At 39.9% G+C, this 10,574-nt stretch overlaps 1 pseudogene; it reads left to right on the top strand.

The window, feature by feature from the left end:
* LOC139926631 (fibroblast growth factor receptor-like 1) overlaps nucleotides 1-9,254 on the top strand; it is a 52,117-nt pseudogene extending 42,863 nt beyond the window's left edge.
* Nucleotides 9,255-10,574: the final 1,320 nt, after the last annotated feature.

The following is a 10,574-nucleotide window of genomic DNA, read 5'->3' on the forward strand; positions in this document are numbered from 1 at the left end:
CTAGGTACCACTGCTGAAATTATTATTTTTTAAATCAAATGTAGCCGATTTCTGCCGAGATGCACCTTCATGATCAAAGTGACAAATAGTAATCTGTGGTCGCGGACAGAGTGAGAGAAGCACACAGACACACTGCCTACAGTGTTTCTAGAGGAAAGACTGCATAAAATGTAAAATTTCTATTTTGTGTCCTCCACGCTGCATCCCCTAGCCTCTGCTGTCTCCCTCCAGGAATTGAATGCACAGTAGCTTACTGGAAGTTGTAAGGTACAGGCTAATCTCACTCACAGACCCTTGATAATATATTATCAAGGGTCTGGTAGCAACGTAGGGAGGGGGCGTTGACCTGAAATCCGTTGACATTGAAAACCACAAATCATGGTTGAGGGGGTGGGGACTTTAAGCCACAGTGTCATCTCAGCATGTAAATAGAAATGTAAGAAGCATGCCTAAGTCTGCATTAATTGGCATGGCTCATTTGCATCCAAAAAGAAAAAGTTTACACTGACACCATCACAAAATAAAAAGTTGGTCAGGCTATAGAAATTGATCTAAATCGATCTCTAACGCACCTTGTGCACATCACATCATATCTGTCATTTGAAGATGCACAGTAGACCAGTAGCACAGTCTCCAATTGTAAAACAAAAGTGAAACTTAAAATTCCACAGTTTGCTTCAAACACGCCTGTGTTAATAACAGGATTTGTAAACAGTGACCTGATAATGCTGCCCTACAAACTTTAACGGTAGGTAAGATTATTACATTGTGATATTTAAGTAAGCGGAATTAGGTGATTTAACCGGTAACTGTGTAGCAATACAGAATCTCTGCTTGTTAAAATCCTCCTCACGTTTCTTGTCGGTGACTATTTACTGCAACAATAGCGGAAATATAGGGGTGTGTCCTCCCTAAGACCTCCCCGCAGCCTTGTTCTATTTCCCGTACAGGATTTCTTCTCTCGCTCTCGCTTTGCGTCGTGAGAGCTTCTGGGTTTCTCAGATTAGGTACAGGCAGAAATTTGTGGCTCCCTCCAGTTCCCAGCCCCCTTCATACCCCATTACATCTGGCCAATCACTGTGGAGCTGGGCGGCGTGTTCGGATGTTTCTGTATCGGAGAGTCACATTTTCAAACTGCATCCCCCACTGCCAATCGCCAATCACTGTGGAGCTGGGCGGCGTGTTCGGATGTTTCTGTATCGGAGAGTCACATTTTCAAACTGCATCCCCCACTGCCAATCGCCAATCGCTGTGGAGGTGGGCGGCGTGTTCGGATGTTTCTGTTTCGAAGAGTCACATTTTCGAACTGCATCAGTATATTATGTAACAATGCAAATCCATTTTGTACAGCCATTTGCATTGTCTGCTCCTCTTTTCTTTTCGTTGCCCCATATTGGTTGATTGTTTGATTATACAAGTGATGCAGTCACCCATGGGGCCAATCTGTAAGTTCAAGAAACTTTCAAGAAACCCAAAGTGTTGGAAAATCCACTATGACATAGGACATATGACAAAGGTAGCTGGTATGTGCAGCACAATTCATCCCATTGAAACGTGCGATGTGGGAGATTGGTAGTGGTAGGTGGTAGAATCAGTGTAATGCTTTCCCAAGTTTCTTCCAAAAAAAAAGAAAAATCCCAAGTTTCATCAAAATATGATCAGTTCTGTCTTTTTTTCACACAGGACGGACAATAAATATCCACAAACATTTGTCAATTAAAATGAAAGCCAACATCACTATTACTTATTTACTGGGTGGTTAACTACATCTATTCTATTCTATTCTATTCTACTTCACTTTACTGACAGCTCACATTAATCTGCATTTCTTTATATGTGCCATTACCATCTAGTTTTCAACTGTAGTCCCTGTGTGTGATGTTCTAAAAATGACAATAATAAATACACTGGTACAGTTATCACTCATATAGACAAATTATAGCAAAAACATACTGTATATAAAAAAATCTGAAAGAAAAAATTCTATAGTTCAATAGAATAGAATACTGTATATACAGTATATATTCTATTCTATTCTATTCTTATCTGTTATATATTCTGCTATCTTCCTTCCCAGATTGGAGGGCAGCATTTTGTTGTCATGCCGACAGGGGAAGTGTGGTCTCGTCCTGACGGCTCATACCTCAACAAGCTGGCTATTACCAAGGCAACAGATGATGATGCTGGGATGTATATATGTCTAGGCGCCAATACGATGGGCTACAGTTTCAGAGCGGCATACCTTACTGTACTACCAGGTAAACAAGACATTTTCAATCATTTATCAGTTAGCATGTAGCAACTGATAATGTAACAACTGCTGGATAAATTATAATAATAAACTTTAAATTTATATAGCACAAATCTAAAAGCAGAGTTTACAAAATGCTTTACAGGAAGGCATAAAAACAAGTATAGTAACATACATAAAGGGTCATAATAATGTAATAACTTGTCAAATGTGATAAAATGCCCCTCAAATGAGTCAAAACATGCAACAGAACCTAAATGTATTAAATATTGTTACATTAGCTAGCAATTAGCACATTATATGGGGTGTAACTTTTTAATTATTACAATATCAGTCTGAAGATGTTATTACATTATCTGGCAAATTATAGCATGAACAGGTTTTATAGCCTTTTCGGCTTCCAAGTCAGCTGTTGGTAGAAATGGCGAGCCCCCATTGCTAGCCTCCTGTTGCGAACAATGAGTCCAAAGAGGGTATGTCAAAATATCTCCAAAAAAGATATCTGTAGGCTGCACAGGGGAGTTGAGAGTAAACGGAAAAGTTGCAAAGTACATAAATTAAAACAAGGATGCTGTCGGGGGCCGACAGCAAGAGTATATCCCCGAAATTCCCCAATCCTCGAAGGCCCCATTAAGTCAAATGTAATAAAAAGCCATTCAATAATCACACAATAAGACTCCAGGGTTAATCTTCCCAATTATATTGGTTGTATGTCCCAACTATTTTTATTTCACCAAATAATAAAATTTTTCTTTCTGGGCTAATAATAATAAAGCTTGCATGCCATAACTATTTTTATCTCACAAATTAATAAAGTTAACCAGTTGATTATATTATTATTACTCCTAAACACTCCAAAATGAATGAATATAATCCTCTAGGGATTGTCTCCCCAATAATAAAGGGTATGCGCCTTAACTATTTTTTTAACACTAATAATACATTTAATTAATTAACTATTTTATTAATAATAATCACAGAAAGTGCAATTTTCATACAAACCTCCATAATTGCCTGAACAATTCTCTTGATAAATTTCAATACAATGCACCATTGGCGAGATATGGGTCCAAATGCATGGGCATCAATTTAATCAGTTAATTAATAATAGTTATAATAATCATAAACACATCAAAATCTATAGAGTTCTTCCTCTAGGGGCCATCAATGTCCATACCAAATTTGAAAAGATTCTTATAAAAACTGTTGAAGTTATCGCGTTCACATGAAGGATCTGCAGCGGACGCGGCGGCGGTCCTATAATTATATCCCCGAAATGAGTTTCGGTGATATTATGGATTCACCACACCCGCTGCCGCGTCCGCCATCTCATCTGCCGCCGCAGATCCTTCTCTTTGGGCTCAATTTCCCACAGACTGCTGTGAGGTGAAAGTGCGTTACTGGCAGAGGGATCTAGTTTTGCGCATGGTCAGGTCAGATTGTAAACAATTGCACATGGAGCCGGGTAGAGTTTGGTAGAAGACTATCCACTGAGGGGAAATGGTGTGGTGCTGCTGCTTTCTGGGCTGTGGATATAAATTCGTAGGTTGGTCGCCATATCAGGCTTTTTTGGAGATATTTTGACAAACCCCATTTGGACTCATTGTTAGCATCAAGAGGCAACGGAGATCACCGTTTCAACCAACAACTTACTTGGGAGCCAAAATTGTCTGTGGGTCTAAGTACTACAGGTATGTAAGACAAATCATATATAGGTCCAAAATCGCCAAACTTGTCCTTTAGGGGAACATTTTATTACATTTTGACAAGTTATTACATCATCCAACCATTATTACATTATCAGTTGCTACATAGCATAACCACATGCGAAGAATGTTTCCAGTGATGTCGAAGTGTCTCCACAGTGTGTTTAGAAGGCAGCCAACATACTGACTTTTGTTACATAGTGTTGTCCTCTTCTTCTCTCTTTTTCCAGACCCCCAGGTGGAGAACACGGCCCCTCCTCCCCACCTGAGCTCTGGTCTGCCCTGGCCTCTCATCATCGGCATTCCCTCTGCTGCCCTGCTCATCGTTGGTACCATTGTTCTCTGGCTGTGCCATACCCGCTGGCGCCAGGGCTACGGTGCCAGCCTGGCCAGACCAGAGCACAGCAAGGTAAACACAGAAAGATGTGAATGATCACACAGTTGCTTCAGTAGTAGTCATACCAGAGAGGAAGTTATTGTGCTTTATTTTTGTGAATCAGTGGCACACGGCACAAAGCGCACACAGCATGGTGACTGATTTTTGATAGTTCTGTGGCCAGATGTGTGCAGCGCCCCTGCAGCACTGTTGGAAACAGGGTTGGATAAGTTGTGATCCAATACCACAAACATTTTTTCTATCTATCTGTTTGTGTTATAACCCCAGAATTGTCCAGGGGAAAAGGGAAGCAACATAAGGATGGTTGAGACAAAACGTAAGTCTGCAATTAGAATGAAGAAAGCAGCAGGTTTATTACAGGAAAAAGGAAGCTTAAATTAACCAAACTTCGGACCAAACAACAAACAAAAACCCAGTACTGCCTAGGACTGAAAAACTCTAAACTGCCCAAAAATAAAGGTGAAATGCAGTAGCTCATTATGAGCTCCCCAAAAACAGGAGCTCAAATGGCAGTTCACCTCTACAATGCTTCCAAGGAAGTCAAAACAAGAATGGCCATCTTACAATATCAACACCAAAAAATCCCAAAGTTGGTATCTGAAATTCAATCCGCCTGCAAAACGACAGAGGGACCACACACTCAACCAGCTAGTAAACAACACAACACAACACAACACAACACAACACAACACAACAAGCAGATCAGGGAAGTGGCCATCAGGCACTGAAGGTGTTAAATACCCTAGGCTGCACATTACTTCCATCAGCCAATGAGAGGAGGCAGGAGAAATGTCAACCAATGGAAGCGAGACCTGTCGTAGAACCTGAAGAGCACATCAAAACAAGAAGGATCACACCTTACATACTGTGTACATATGGACGTAACAATCTTTCTATCTAAATAAATGAATAAATAAATTTTATCTAACTAGCTCTAGCTTATGTTTGCTTCCTGGCTAACTGCAGCACCATAATCTGTGTGTGTATGTGTATGCATGTGTCCCCTCAATTAGCCTACATTAAAACCATTAAAACGCGTTCTTCACTGTCAGCAGCAAAAGTTAGTCGCTTGACGCACTTTTACCAGAAGAAATACATGCTAGCGATCTGTTTTCACAGCACTTATTCTGAGTGATATTTCGTCCACACATTGGTTAGCCGCTAGGCTGGCTAACCAATTTTGGAGTAATACCAAACTTCTCACTGTTGATCAATTTTGTGCTGCAAAAGGTTGAGGACGCAGTCTTTGATTCTTGAGGCACTATCACTTCTATTGCACAAAAGGAAAATACTCTCCACCTCTTATTCATTCATTCAGTCATTCATTTTTCCCGGGAGAAACCGGGGAATGTAACTGTTTGCCATGTCTTTATTCATAATAATGATATATCTACCAAGCAACAGAAGTCCACCACCTGAAAAACTGAGGAAGTTAATCACAAATAAAGAGTTAGCGTTTCTCAAAAAAAGGAAGGAAAAAGGAAATTCAATTGGTTATCACCAATGCTAACTTCAGCCTGCTCTCCAATCAAGGTGTATCAGCACAGAGTTTGGACAACTGCTACAGTCCTATAGCTATGTCTACTGTACTTCAAACAACATGCTCACCACTGCTACAGTCCTATAGCTATGTCTACTGTACTTCAAACAACATATACTTACCACTGGGGAGAAACCTTCCTCGCAAAGAGTCTCATTCATACAATGAATGTGTCTGTCAGTAAAAATAAAGTGGACTTTCAGTAAGATGAAATATGTCAGACTACATACAAATTCATCATCTTTGAATCACTCACCTGCAAAAAATCTAGTGGAATCTTATATTTCCCGGCATTAAGTCCTACAGTGCTGAGAAGTGCAGCTTATTTCCAGTGTAATGCATTAAGAAAATGTGATATAAATCAGTTCAGGTGGAACAAGTAGTTCATGTGCTGGAAATATAAAGCAGTACTGAACTGAGGCACGTACCATGTGGCTGTGACGTCCTGGGTTCGTATCTGGTTTGGGACCTTTGTCGCATGTCAGCCGCTAACTCTTCACTTACAACATATTTTTTTGTGATTAATAATTGTATGCATCTAAAGACTTATATGCCTTTAATTTTTCTTTAGTGTGCAGTTTCCCCTATACTGTGGTGGGCTTCCACGGTAAAATCCTGACCCACCATGTTAAAACATTTTCTACAGTGTTGTGGTAATGTATATAGTAGTTGTAGTTGTATAGTAATTCTGCTGAAAATGCGCACAATTTTTTGTATCAAATGCATTTCTGCTGACACGCTCGATGATGATCGAAGTGACAAATAGCAACGTGTGGTGGCGGACAGAGCGACTATATCTCCACTGTAACAGAAGAATTATAGGTGAAACACCAAAAGTTATCAAAAGATTGTTGAATCTTTTGATAACTTTTGGTCATCCAGAGATGCTACATGCCAAATTTGAGCAAGATTGGATCAACAATCAAGGAGGAGTTCGCAAAAATAGGTTTATCAAAAAATTCAAAATGGTGGACAGAATTTTTTTAACTTCCAATGGTTCAAGAATTATAGGTCAAAATGTAAAATTCTTTACTTTAGTGCCCCCTATTGGCCAATCATCACAAGATTCTGGTACCAAGATAGCAGTAGCACATAGGAGCCAAGCTCCAAGAAAATCAGGCTAGTGTTGAGCAGTGTTGGGTTGAGTTTTGTTTTGCTTTTTTAGCTAATAACCAACGTAAACCTTCCCACCCATGTCCTTAAGATACCTATGACGAAAAAAACAAACAGGGATTTGGAAAAAAAAACTTCGAAAATTTCAAAGGAGAGAAAAGGTTGAAAAGGGGGTTAAGATTTAAGTAATGCAGTAACGGAGCGTTACTGGGATTAGTAACTGTAATATAATTGTTGAATTTGAAATTGTAATCCCTTACACTACTCGTTACCAGTGTTGGGCAAGTTACTGAAAATTAGTAATTAGTTACAGTTACTAGTTACTTCTCTCAAAAAGTAATTGAATTACTTTACCAATTATTGCATAATAAAATTAATTAGTTACAAGGGAAAGTAACTTTTGCGTTACTTTTACATGTCTGCTTCAATTCTCTAATTACACATAGCTATAGTATATTATTTTAGTGTTGCTGTGGCACAGTGTGGGACAACTGTCAAATTTTATCTATCATTGTACCCATTATCACTATGATGAAAAGTAAGTAGTGGAACAATAAAACACAATAAATATGTTTTGATAGGCGTATTTATTGTAGCCTCAACAGGCCTTCAAATCAAGCATTAGTACACTGTGTGGGCTAAGTTACCGGACTGGTAGCAGTGTTGCCAACTCTTTTCCAAGGAAAGTAGCTATTGGCTGCTCAGAAAGTCGCTAGAAGTCGCCAGATAATGTCATACGATAATTTGCATATCAATATATAATGCTGCACTTGTTATGCACGCCGCAGCGTAGCCCGTTTTAATATAAGTGCTGACTCCGCCCACCCGGGCCAGTTTCGGCGTACGCTGGTAACAATTACAAGTGGACCCTATCCTACAGTCCCTGCTCTCAGCGGAGGGAGGGGGCTACGCTGTGGGTGGGAAGCGCTGTGATCATCAGACCTCTCTGGATTAGACAAGCAAGTAGAGAAAACCGGCATCAGCCGTACCAATTTATTGCCAAATGCTTTGGGATTCAACACATTAACATTGCTTCCCATGGTCAGAAAAAGTCGCCAGATTTGTCGCTAGTCACTTTTGAGAAATAAAGTCGCCAGGGAGGTTGGTAGTCTTTTGATTCACTTGCGCCACCGTAAAGTCGGATGATCATAAACCGGATAATCCAGTAACGAGTAACGAGCCCATTTAAATTTCAGTAATTGTAATTGCGCTATTTAATTTGAAAAAGTAATTAGTTACATTACTAGTTACTGCCAAAAGTACTGGAATTGTGTTATTCCCAACACTGCTTGTTACTGAAAAAAGTCACATTACTGTGTTCCTCAGGAACATGTTACTGCTCAACACTGGTGTTGAGGGGCTGCTGAAATTTGATTGGATGATGATGGCAATGTTTTTTTCATTAACCTGACCTCATACATCCTATTACAACCTTTGACCAAGACACAGCATGTGGCACTGCTATAGTCCAAATTTCCTAAAATTTTGCAAGCCATAGCATAGTCACCTGATGAGGTGGGTCAAGTTTCATAAGTATCGGACTTTGTGTTCATAAGTAATTGTTCATTTTGCCAAAAGGGCCCATGCCCCAAAATTGATTGGCCTATGGCAACCAAATGATTTGGAAAATCACAACATCCCTGATGAACATCCCATAGCTAGCTGTGTTGCTAGTCAGTTAAAGGTCCCATGTCGTGTAAAACAGGATTTCCCTTGCCTCTTTGATTAAGAAGGAGTTGGATGTGCTATCTAAACATTGCAAAAAATGGGTAACGTGTAAAAATGGATTGAGAGTACATGACACCACACAAACAGCTTTGAATGGACCTCAAGACATAAAATAGAACACTGGAAAGTGTAGAATATGGGACATTTAACTGTGGTGATTCAAAAATATTGTATATTCATTCATTGTATATTGTATACTCCTCCTTGTTGTTCTGCTTCTATCAGTCTGACTTCTCCTTGTTCTACTCCTAGGGTTTCCTGGGGCATAATGACCACCATCACCACCCACACCCTCGGCTGGATAAAGACCCTGGAATTGGTACCTTTTTGGGGGCCAGCCTTGGCCCTGACTACCTTTCCCCGCGAGGCCTGGGTCTGGGAGGGGCTGGAGCTTCCAGGATGTACCCGGGTACATCCAAGGTGTACACAGACCTACACACACATACACACACACACTCCCATGCACACTTTGTAGAGAGCAAATTGCACCAGTATCAACATTTCCACTACCAGTATTAACACCACACATACAGACACACACACTCTCTCTCTCTCTCGCTCTCTTTTGCTGCCACTCCCACCCGCACACATTCAGGAAAACCGGCTATACAATGAGCCAGCTTCATCAGAACTGCATCTCCCAGAATGCAGCAGTGCATCAGCACAGCCTGTACAAATCGACATCTCAAAATATGAGGTCAGAGAATGGAGGAATGTTTTCACCTGTGGCTTGCCCCTTTCATTTCTCACTGCTTATTCGTCATGCAAGTGATGTGTCTAAAGGGACCTTTAAGGTCAAACACCTTTAAGGTATTGCCATGTTTTGATATGTTTTCAGAGAGCTCTGTTTTCAGTGTGATCAGGGGGCGCAAAGGCCAGAAAACTGTATCTCCTAATTGGTGAAACTGCGTGTGGCCTATGACATTATGGCTTATAACTCAAACTGAATTTCACCAATCGCTATGAAATGTGGTAATTTACAGTATATATATGCACACCAATTTCCATACAGATCTGACCAAATTTTGCCCAACAGCAGCACTTTGAGTGTACAGCTAAACACAGTAAAGCCAATACAAAGTTGGATATTGACACATTTTAACTTGCTATTACATTCTTCAGTATCTGAATTTGATAGCTATGGTGCTGGTGGCTTTACAGCCTAATCTGGCAAAATTGACAGTAATCTTAATACAAATTGGATGCTTGCACATTTCAGCTCTGGCTGCTGTAGCCTACTGGCATGAACCCCACCATTGCCGCTAGCTATATTTATCATTATCAGTATTATTATTATTATTAGGGGCCGGTAGTAGCTGTGCTGCCTATTGTATTTGTATGTATTATTATTATTCTATCTTACTAAAACTGCCTTCCCATGCATGAAAAGTCACCAAACTTGGCACATAGCTCCAGTTCCATGCCAAACGACACTCACTAAAGTATGGGGCAAATTGTCCAGATGGTGGCACTACAGCAGCGTCTAAATTTAAAACTTAAAAATTAACAATACATGCTACAGTCCTGTAATTTTCTGAGGTCACTGGCCCAAACAAGACAAATCTTTCATGCACTGGTACCTATACTAAATTATGAAGTCCACCACCAAGTTTTACAGTTTTTGATAAAAAACTGTAAAACTAATTAAATCTAACTAGTCCCACATACTTTGCACAAATTACATGAAAATCACTACAGAGCATCATTAGACCTGCTATCTCAAAAACTTGAATTTGAATTCTGCCTTTATGGAAACCATTGTAGTCAATAGAAAATAGAGCATCTTTAAACATCAGTTTTTCGCTTATGGAGCATTCAATACTTGTAAAAATAAATAGC

The sequence above is a fragment of the Centroberyx gerrardi genome, chromosome 16 (assembly GCF_048128805.1).
Source record: "Centroberyx gerrardi isolate f3 chromosome 16, fCenGer3.hap1.cur.20231027, whole genome shotgun sequence".
Lineage (NCBI taxonomy): Eukaryota > Metazoa > Chordata > Actinopteri > Beryciformes > Berycidae > Centroberyx > Centroberyx gerrardi.